The following is a 10,597-nucleotide window of genomic DNA, read 5'->3' on the forward strand; positions in this document are numbered from 1 at the left end:
CCACAAACACGTGTACACACATTTTTCCACTCTGTCCATAGAATTGAACCGGTGTTTACTGCCACCCCTTCAATTTCACCTTGATTACTGTGCACTTCATGGAGGCAACATGGGGCTTGATGGTTAGTCTACTGGTGCTCAGAGAGATTGTCTAGTGGTCCAGAAGGTCACTAAAAGGTTTGATCTTTCTATCAACAATTCATCTGCGCTGAGGTGTTTGTGAACTAGATGCCGACAAAAAGGATGAGCTCAGTGACCCTTTTTCAAATAATAAATAAAAAGACCGAAAAGAAAGCAGCTTTGTTTCCATTCTGTGATCTATGTTAGAGTACAGAAGGAATTACCAACATGTTATTGTTAGTGTATAGGCTCTTAAAGGTACGTTACATCTAAAAACTCTATGGTGTTGAAGATATGTCGACTTAAGTTGAACTAGGGCTTGGTGTACTTTTGTTTAATACCAATTTGTACCACAAGATGGTGCAGTGAGTCAGCGTAACCTTTATTCATCCAGGCAAATCATTAAGAACCTTCTTATTTACAACAGAGGCCTGCAAAAGGCAAAGTCTCTTAAAGATATGAGGAAAGGGTGGAAAAAGAAACGTCAAAGTTCAACGCTCTGCAGCGCATTTCCTAAGACATTTCAGCATTCCCACTGGAAACACGCTGCCCCCTGGTGGTGAATGTTTGTTAAATTTTGCAGACGGTAATTACAGTTTTCCTTTGACCCACAACATGAAGGATTTGATCTAAAACACATCTTTGTTTGAACAGGGCTTTGAAAAATTCATCTGCTCTATGTCTGACAATGTTAAATGTGCCAGTTTCTCTAAAGCTGTGTAATTGTATATTTATTATCCTCATTTAGGCCTTATATTTGTGAAAAATGGTTATATAATCCATGATTTTGCTCCTCCGTTGGTTCTGGTTTGGTTTTGTAAGTTACTACAGCAGAAGTGTGATTTATGACATTTCTCAGCCACATCAGTCAAGGCCTGCTTCATAGAGCCATTTTTCTACTGAGAGCCCTCGCACGTTTAGACGGGTCCTTACACGCTGTTCATTCTTGATAGGGACAGGAACCAGAGGCAGTGTATCATCTGAGTGCATCTCTCGCTTTCTTGTATGAATATATCAGCGCTGACCAGACAGTCCCTGACATTTAGTGATCTGTGATGATCAGCATAAACCTTAAATTATCCAATGTCTGCCTGAAGTGCTTTCAAAAGTTTGCCACTGATCTGATGTACATCATGGTTCAAAGAACAACTACTGCAGGCCCAGTCCCAGTGTTCACCCTGAACCCTCACAGAGTTTAATTAACATTACCAGTGTGCTCACTGTGAATGTGCAGCAGTGCAGGAAGCTGCAAGTGCTCAAATGATTTGGGAGTAAAGTGCACTGCTCATATTTTCTATAGCTCACTCAGGATAAAAACTCTTTCTATGATTATTTTACTGTGCTTGAGAGCTGTGTCATACTTGAAAGGTGTGCGATTAATGGGCAACCCTCTCTATGGCCACCAGCATATTTTCATTTTGCATAGAACATTGTTATTCAAAATAAGGGATAATAGAGCTTCATGTGCAACAAAGACATGCTCCTCTGGCGCTGAGTTCAAATGTGTCACCTGGATACATCCCCAGAGCATAAAAAAAACTCTCCAGGTAGCAAATAAGCTGCTTCACTGACACTCTCAACCTGCTGTAAAGAGATCAGGGGCCTACAGCTACGCTAGTGGCTCTGTCAGGCTTTGAACTAAATGCTAACATGCTTATGTTCAGCAGCTGTTCACTATAGCTTAGCATGATTCACAGGGCTGGCACGTACAGTGTCAAACTTACTTTACTTCATGGGCCACTACAGCAAAATCTGATCTATCCTTTAGTGTGAATAAGTGCAAGCACATTATGAAAAACAAAGAAACAAAAAGGTGGAGCCTGAGATGTCTCAAAAAATAATCTCAGGGTTTTTTTTTTTTACATTCAGTCAGTGTATTCATTATGGTGGCAGCACAGCAGTGTGGTGTTTACTGTCCTGTCACAGCAACAGTGTTCTGGGTTTGGGTTCACCTGCTCAGCCGAGGTCTGTCTGTGTAGATTTTGCATGTTCTGTGCGTGTCCAGATAGATAATAGCGTTGCATGAGTATCTATGGGTTTGAATGGTCAGTAAGGTTAGAAAAGCACTGTATAACTGCATCCCTGTTACACAGAAACAGCTCCTTGTCTTACTTCAGTGTCCTGTGCCAAGCCACTGGTAATGTCGTCAGAAGGAATGCTTTAAAAGGGATTCAGGCCTCTGGCTTAGGTAAAATTAGCACAGCCGATGCAACTGCTTTCACGATGTGATCCATTCCTAACAACTTGCAAGACAGTGCCTGCTGGTGCAGAAGTCCAACATGTCCACCATCTCTGCAGATTTGGTGGGCTGGTTATGGTTTGGAGTCTGCATGCATGACATCCCTGATTTAGAGATGTCTGTTATGCTCAGAGAAGGGAGATCCATATGACAATTTTCACTAAGTCAAAATGTATTATTCAGAATTAAAGAAGAGGTGAAAATAAAAAAAACTAGCTGCTGACCTATAAGCTATACGTGGCTTAAACTAGGAGTAACTACAATGCAAACCAAAGTAAATGGAAACCGAGCTAGATGCCTGAAAGGCACCAGCCTGTCTTGGAAGCTTGTATAGATTCCCAAGCAGGTGAAGTCATTTCTTTCATTAGATGGGAGGTGCCGGTAACAAGGACCTACAACCAATCAAGGCCAAGAGCCGTCACAATGTCTAAAATAAAAGAAGCTGCAGGTGATATTTTAAAATATAGGAGGAAAACAAATGATGGATAAAATTCTATTATGACTATTTCTTAATACTGACACAGACACTGAACACACCCTCGCACAATATATAGTGCCTGTAATGTAAAAGGGCTCGAAGACTCAGCGTTGAAGGGGCTTCATACATGCCTGCCCTTATTATGACTCATTGAAGTGATTATGCAGTGGGCTGTCATCATTCATCACAAAGCCGTCCACATGCTCGGGCTCAGCGATCTCCAAATCGTACAGCATGCCCCCCCCCTCTTCAAGTGTGGCCATCAGTTAACTCTGCATATAATCCCACAAGCCTGATCATTCATTTCCTGTTTACTCACACTCCTCGGCGTCCACTCTCCTTGCCACTTGTACATGAGTGTGAGGAAGATGGAGTAAGTTACAAAGGACTGGAAATCCATATATGGAGGCAGACTGTGTGACACAGGTGTCAGATTGAAATCAGACATGACTCAGTCCAGCTGCACCGCAGGAACACGACAGCAGCAGCGTGCCCATGTGATCCTAGCAACAGCATTGCATCCAAAAAAATTGTGGCCAATGCAGCTGCTGATTTCTTTCAGGTCATCTCTAATATTCTCTCAGCAAACTGCTGCATATTGTTTGCTTCTAGGTGGAATTAAGCTTTGTGTGCTACTGTTCTGGTGTGAAGGGGGGGGGGGCACTTTGTGTGATACGGGCCATTGACTGCTTTTCCATAGCTCAGGAACAATAATGAGATTTTTTTTTCTTCTTTTCAGAATATCAGTGCCACCATTCAGCACGCTGATTGTGTTTATGAAATTGTGCATACATCTCTCAATGCTGGAGCACGGGATGGGAAAGCTATTTTCAAAACATTAGCAAATTGTTTTCTGTTATTGTGCAGAGATTGATAAGAGCATGCATCGACCAAACACACACACACACACACACACACACATGGGGAAGAGACACATAAAAAAGCAAGCGACTGCTGCGATGACTTGGATTTACTCTATAATGTATTACCATGACTTCATACTGCTGTTAAACTGTAACTACAATAAATTCAATTGGTGCTTTGCACTGCTGTAGGTGTTTTCCTCCTCTAAAAAGCCATTTGAGGATGTTGCAAGAATCCAGTTTATTTATTATCACTTGTATTACTGCATTACCTGCTGGTGACAAATGTTCCTGATGAGATATGAAAATGACCTTGAGTGTGACCTTGTCTTCAAATCTCTGACATTTCTCCTCAGCAGATATTGAGACAAATTGCTTGAGATTTCACACAAATCAATTTGATCTGATTACGAACCTCTGCACGCCAGCTTTAACCAATGAAAATGCTTTTTCTCCCGCTCGTGCACGGCGGGTTACAGTTCTCATTAGTGCTCCCGGCGGCTTCAGAGGCAGCAAAACTGATTTTTTTTGGAGCGTTTCGTTGCATTAAAATGACATGGAGATTCCTTTATCAGAACAGTGATACTTTGTAGATGTGTTTTTTGATGATACCATATCACATCTGGAATGCACTGCGCTGTGATATGGCCGTCTGCTGACAGTGGCTCTGGACATCAAACACCACATTTTGATGGCAATTTCTCTGACAGCAAATAAGGCTGTTAAACTCATCTCATCAGTTTCTTACTTTGAGAAGATGCCACATAAGTATATGCAGACGAGCGGGAACTTTACAAGTAAATCAAAATTAAAATATATCACAACCGGCATCTTCTCAAACATCCAAACAGAGATGCAAACACTTTATTCTTATCTTTCTTTAAAGATGCACAATGTACTCTCACCAGCTAGTCTATTAAATACACCTCAATCATACTGGGTTGGACCTCCTTTGCCTTTAGAACCAGAGGGATCCAGGATGTTCATGCCAAATTCTAACCGACCATCTGAATGTCTCAGAGCCGGCAGCATTTTTCCAGTTTCCTGTTCTTAGCTGACAGAAGTGGCACTTGGTGTGGTCTTCTGCTGCTGCTTAAAGGTTTGACGGGTTTCAGAGATCCCTAGCCTCAGTCATAGTGAGTGGTTATTTGAGAACTCCTGCCATTCTCCCCTGACCTCTGACATCAACAAGGTGTTTTTGTCCAGAGAACTGCCATCCTCTGTAAACCCTAGAGATGGTTGTGCAGGGAAATCCCAGCACATCAGCTCATCTGCCACCAACAACCATGCCACATTCAAAGTCACTTAAATCAGCTTTCTTCCCCATTCTGATGCTCAGTTTGAACTTCAGCAGGTTGCCTTGACCATGACTATAAGCCTAAATGCATTAAGCCACGTGACTGGCAAATTGTTTACAAGTAGTTGAACGGGTGTACCTAATAAAGTGGCTGTTGAATACATGTGATCATTGTAATGTAAGAGAAAATGTGGGATTCTAACTAATTTAGTATAAGATTATTAGCTTTATTTGGCCTCCTGACCTGAGCTTTTGGACCTTTATATTCATAGTTTTAGAGGGAAAACAACCTATAAAGTTACTGAAATCTCACAGGTCATGGAGCCATATTTTTTCCAATGGTGTCTTTTGCAGCACCCAGCTAAAGAATCATTAATCCATTGGTAATGATCCCATCAAGACCAGTACTTTTTTCCCCCTCCCTTGACACTTACTTTGTATTTTCACTCTGTCCTCCAGTGATAATTGTCACTCTCGCCTGCTTCTACAGTCTGTTGCTCACTAGCTTGCTCTAAGGCAACTATTGATTCTGGAGCATCATCAGATCCATGAAGACAATGATGATGAACAATGAACAGACAGCTGCATCCTCTGTGGTCGGGGGCCAAAACTGATGGCCTTTGTAAGCATGTAATGCTTCATCTGGTGGATAATATGAGAGAAAATGGGGGCACAATATGAGAATTTTCTGAGTCACTTAGCTCATGGTGTCTGCCGCTTTTCATGCTGCTGGCTATGTACAGCTCTCAAATTACAGAGACTGTAATGACTGAAAATAGACTGGACACAGTGTCTTTGCTCACCTGTAAGAATTCAAATAAACACACTTGAGAGAAAATGATTATAGATTAGTATTTTTTAAAAAAGCATTCCAGTAATGAAGCAGCTCTTTGGCAACATATAAAAGAAATGAGCTAAACTAGAAGTAGACAAAACAATGCTGTTGTATTAATGAGGTGATACAAATGCTGTCAAAACCTTCATCAGGTAGAACAGCAGTGTGATAATCCTCACACTCACATCAAATTGTAATTAGCATAATTTATATTAGGGTAATAATTAACATATGAAAGTAATGAGATTACAGTTATCGCATCTGATGCAGTTTTTAAAGCACAACTGTGCTGATTTAGTTATTTGTGCCATTGACATAATTTATTAGGCTGGCAGCTGTGAAAACCACAGCCTGATCTATTGGGTTACTTATGATCACTTTTGAGGTGTTATTTAAAACTCAGGAGACTCTCATTCGTACAGTAATCATAGATGAAGGGGGGTCACATGAAAAGTCATCTTGTAGAAAGCTCAGCAGCGTAACACAGTGTTTGTTTCTTAAACAATCCATGAGCTGGTGTCACATACGACACCACCTGTGCTCTTGGCTTCAGACGTTTGCCATTCCCAGAAGGTCATTTGGTTAATGCATATTTGAGTTTTCATGGACTCTTAACTAGTTTTTAATCAGCAATTATTAGCGAATTGGAAGGCTGTGCAGGCACATGACTCTCTGCTGGCGGGAGAGTGCCCATCAATGTCACGTCAATTTCCATGCCAAAGGCTACATTAGGCCTGGAGTCTGGGAGGAAACAGCCACCTGAGTGCCTCATCTCCCCATCCACAGCAGTCTTCTCATCAACTATTGACTCTATTACACAGCACTGTCAAAAAAATTTTCCGCTTCAAAAGAGGAGCAACCATTACATGGCTGTGTGGGGAGATAATTTAGTGATGCACATAAAATTAAGTGCATATCCATTGAACATTGCTCATTATTGCACTTGAATTCCTACAATGCCAGGCTTGTGTGAGGATCCTGGATGCTTCCCAACCTTTCATTCCTTTCCCATTTTCAAGGTATAAACACAACTTGATGATTTAGGCTGATGTACTACATAAATAGCTGTCATTTCCATCTATATCTAACCTACCTGTAATTGGCAATTAAACATTGCCAGCATCTCAGACTAGCTCTTAATTACCGTTAATAAGTGCTGAGGGGCTCTGAGGTGTCCTCGCAGGCTGGGGATGAGGATGGGGGATGTGAATCTCCTGCAGCACCACATCACGGCATGAATATGCATGGCTGAAAGGTGTTCTTCCGCTCTCTCTCCTCTGCTTTTCAGGCACACGGAGGTGGCAACAGACCACCTCTTGAACTTCTTCATTACACCTCCACAGCGACCTCAGAGCCGTCGCTGCTGTTGCCATGCTGCATCCTCGCAATGGCATTTCCGCATACCGCGGCTTGTCTGTGTTTGCCAGGAGCTGTCACATTCAGCCTGTTAGTACTGGCCCATGGGAAATTTACACAGAGCAACTGGTACGAGGTGAGGCCGTCAAATGAGCCTGTGACATGCTGCTGTATGCCCACATATTTGCCACGATCTGCGTTTGTCTTTGTTTGGATGCTGCCAATCGAGGGTTTTAGTCAGTTTTACATTTTAGTGCCTCTGGTCAAATGTCAAAAAACAAAAAAAAACCCCAAAAAACAACAACAACAATATATATATATATATATATATATATATATATATATATATATATATATATATGGATGTAAAGTATTGGAAAAAAGTGGGCAGTTTAATATTTGTGGCCTTTAAAACAGATAGTTACCCTTTTAAAAAGAAATACAGATGATACATTTTTATAGTATATGGGCTCTTGCTCAAATATCACTTACAGTATTTCCACTTTAAAGCAAACTTTGATTTCACAGATTAATACAGCTTCCTTTTTCTCCGCTGTGAGCTGACATTTAGCTCCCATGACTGCTGATTGTCTTGCAGAGTTCCACTAAAGACCTGAATCCTTGTATTTAAGGGCCGGCGAGTGTAGAGCTCTCTGATCATAATGGCACTTTTAATTAGCACTTAATTAAAGGCAGGTGGACTGGAAAGGTCAAGCAGTTAGGCCTCTGAGTTAAAAACACAGTCAGCGTGAGCATCGACTCTTTGACAGATTTGTCTGCTAATTACATTGACCAGAGTCTGGACAAACTCTGCTCTCATCTGCCCTAGGTTAAAACATTTTTCATATTTACATCTTTGCTGCTCATATATATATATATATATATATATATATATATATATATATATATATATATATATATATATATATATATATATATATATATATATATATAGATATATATATATATATATATATATATATATATATAGATATAGATATGACAGACAGCAAGAAAATTCAAAGCAGCTCCTTTGTAAAAAATGAAACAGCCCACATTACCAGTTGGATCATCATTGTACTCATTACGCAAATCCAGAAATGTATGCAGCGTGATCTGAACTTGCAGCATCTCGGCTGTGAAAAACAGAGCTGAGCCAAGAGTATTGATCTCAGTCTGAATTTATGGATTACGGTGTCTAAGTGAGTGATGGAGCTGTCGGACCGTCGGTCTCACCTGACAAGCACCCACATTAAAAATCCTGATCCCTGAATTTCAGTGGCATCGTGTTTAACTATCACCATCTATCATGGTAAACAAAATAGGTATTTTAAATCTGACCGAGTGAACTTAACCCACCACTATTATTATATATCCCATCTGTAAGTTAGCTTCAGTGAAAAACTGAACTATCATGGAAGAAAATACCCGACACCCGTCAGTCAGGTGGCAGAATTTTTCCTTCACTGTCAGTGTTTCACCTCAGAAAATGATTCAGAATCAAATTTTTGCTTCTGCCATCCGAGGTTAAATTCTCCATCTCAGGAAGAAGCAGAACTAAGCACAGTGTGACAAACACATCAAAAGGTACTATTGTGAGGCCCTAAATGGCCTGTCATGCAGCAGCCTGTTTGCTCATCTACTCTATCACATCCCCAGCCATTTATACACTGAGCCTCAGCTAATGCTGATGCTCTCCATGTGACGCTGCTGCTGCCGCTGATGAAAAATAAGGCACTGGCGAACGCTTCTCCCTGAATGCACTGCATCTTCTCAGGCGCTGGGAGAGACCACTGAGGGGCAGCAGAATTACACGTCAGTCTTTGTTTGTTCACCATTTTCCCCCAAATGGATCTCAGACCATTAATCCTGCTGACTTATGAGAGACCTCAACGGATCCCAGGTGCTGACATGCTCAGTGTGTGCAGTCTGCTACAAATATGGACTCAGAAATTAAACAGAAAACACACACAGTGTCCTGGAAACATATTTACACTTAATTTTGAAATGCTGTGATAAATATAATCACATTATTTATTCATATATATATATATATATATATATATATATATATATATATATATATATATATATATATATATATATATATATATATATATATATATATATATAAATTTTATTTTATTTTTTTTTGTATTAGAAAAAACACAAATACAATGCAACAGTGGAAACAAGTAATATAACAATTCAGTTTATTTTATTTATTTTCCAGACAGACACATCGATTTCTGGACCACAGTAGAGGATGGAAACCTTTCACAGACATTTTTTTGTCAATATTATTATTTGAAAATACAAATATAAAATTAGACTTTCCACATTTGATATGTGAGAGACCCCCATCCATTATTATTATCATTATTATTTTAGTATATTTTACAACAGGGCTTGAGCAAGCCATATGATAACCTGAAAGATGCTTTCAGATGTCAGTCAAGTCTGTCTGTCTCTCGCCATAAAAAGTCGGTTAACATAAAAAAAAGGGGCAAGTGTTAGGAATGGGCAGACAGCAGTGACGAGAGCTCTGTGCTCAGCCTGCAGAAACACGGAAGCACGGCAGAGCCTCACACTGCCGGCCATGCAGTCTGAAGAGCTTCCAGACGCCCCTCGTGGCCGTGCGGTCTGCTCCAAACTCGACAACACGCCAGGGGAGAACTCGCATGTTGGTGAACTAATAATGATGAGTGGACTAAATGAACCTGGGTGTGGCTGTATGAGGATTATTCTGTATACAGTTGAGGTCTCCAGTCTAATATTATTCAGTTCAAATGAGCGAAAATTGCAATTATATATATTCATCTATACACATATATATTGCAATTATATGTATATATATTTTGTGATGAGCATGGGTAAGATGGCAATGGTTCGGACTGGAGGGGGAAATTCACCCAAAAACGCAGCAGTACAGGCGAACTCGTGCCACTTCTGTCACCTTGAAGAGTTCAGTCCAGATTTGCGAACATGAACTGATCTTTGTTACATCGAGCCAAAAACTATAAATAGTGATGTTAGCGTGAGTCACTTTGTGAACTGGGCCGGAGACTAACTCTGTGTTCACTGTGACAGTATCCAGTATCTCTCAGAGATAAGGGCACATTGTCTGGTTTTAAAAACCATTAGCACCACTATGAATAAGCCTCTTTTGGATAAAAATGCTCAAGAACATTCAATGAGCCTTCAAAGTCAGTCTAATTCATTGGAAATGGAGCCGAGCCTGAAAAGCCTGATGTCCCAGCTTTTGGGAAACATTTGTTCATATTCAGAAAACACTTGTGAACCCAGGATGACAGAAATGTCATAAGTGCGTGTGGTTTCAGGGTGAGATTTTCCCCCGAACTGATGGGGTTTATTGTTTGGCCATTGCCTAGCACTTGCCTCGAGATTC

This window comes from Archocentrus centrarchus, chromosome 14 (assembly GCF_007364275.1).
Source record: "Archocentrus centrarchus isolate MPI-CPG fArcCen1 chromosome 14, fArcCen1, whole genome shotgun sequence".
Lineage (NCBI taxonomy): Eukaryota > Metazoa > Chordata > Actinopteri > Cichliformes > Cichlidae > Archocentrus > Archocentrus centrarchus.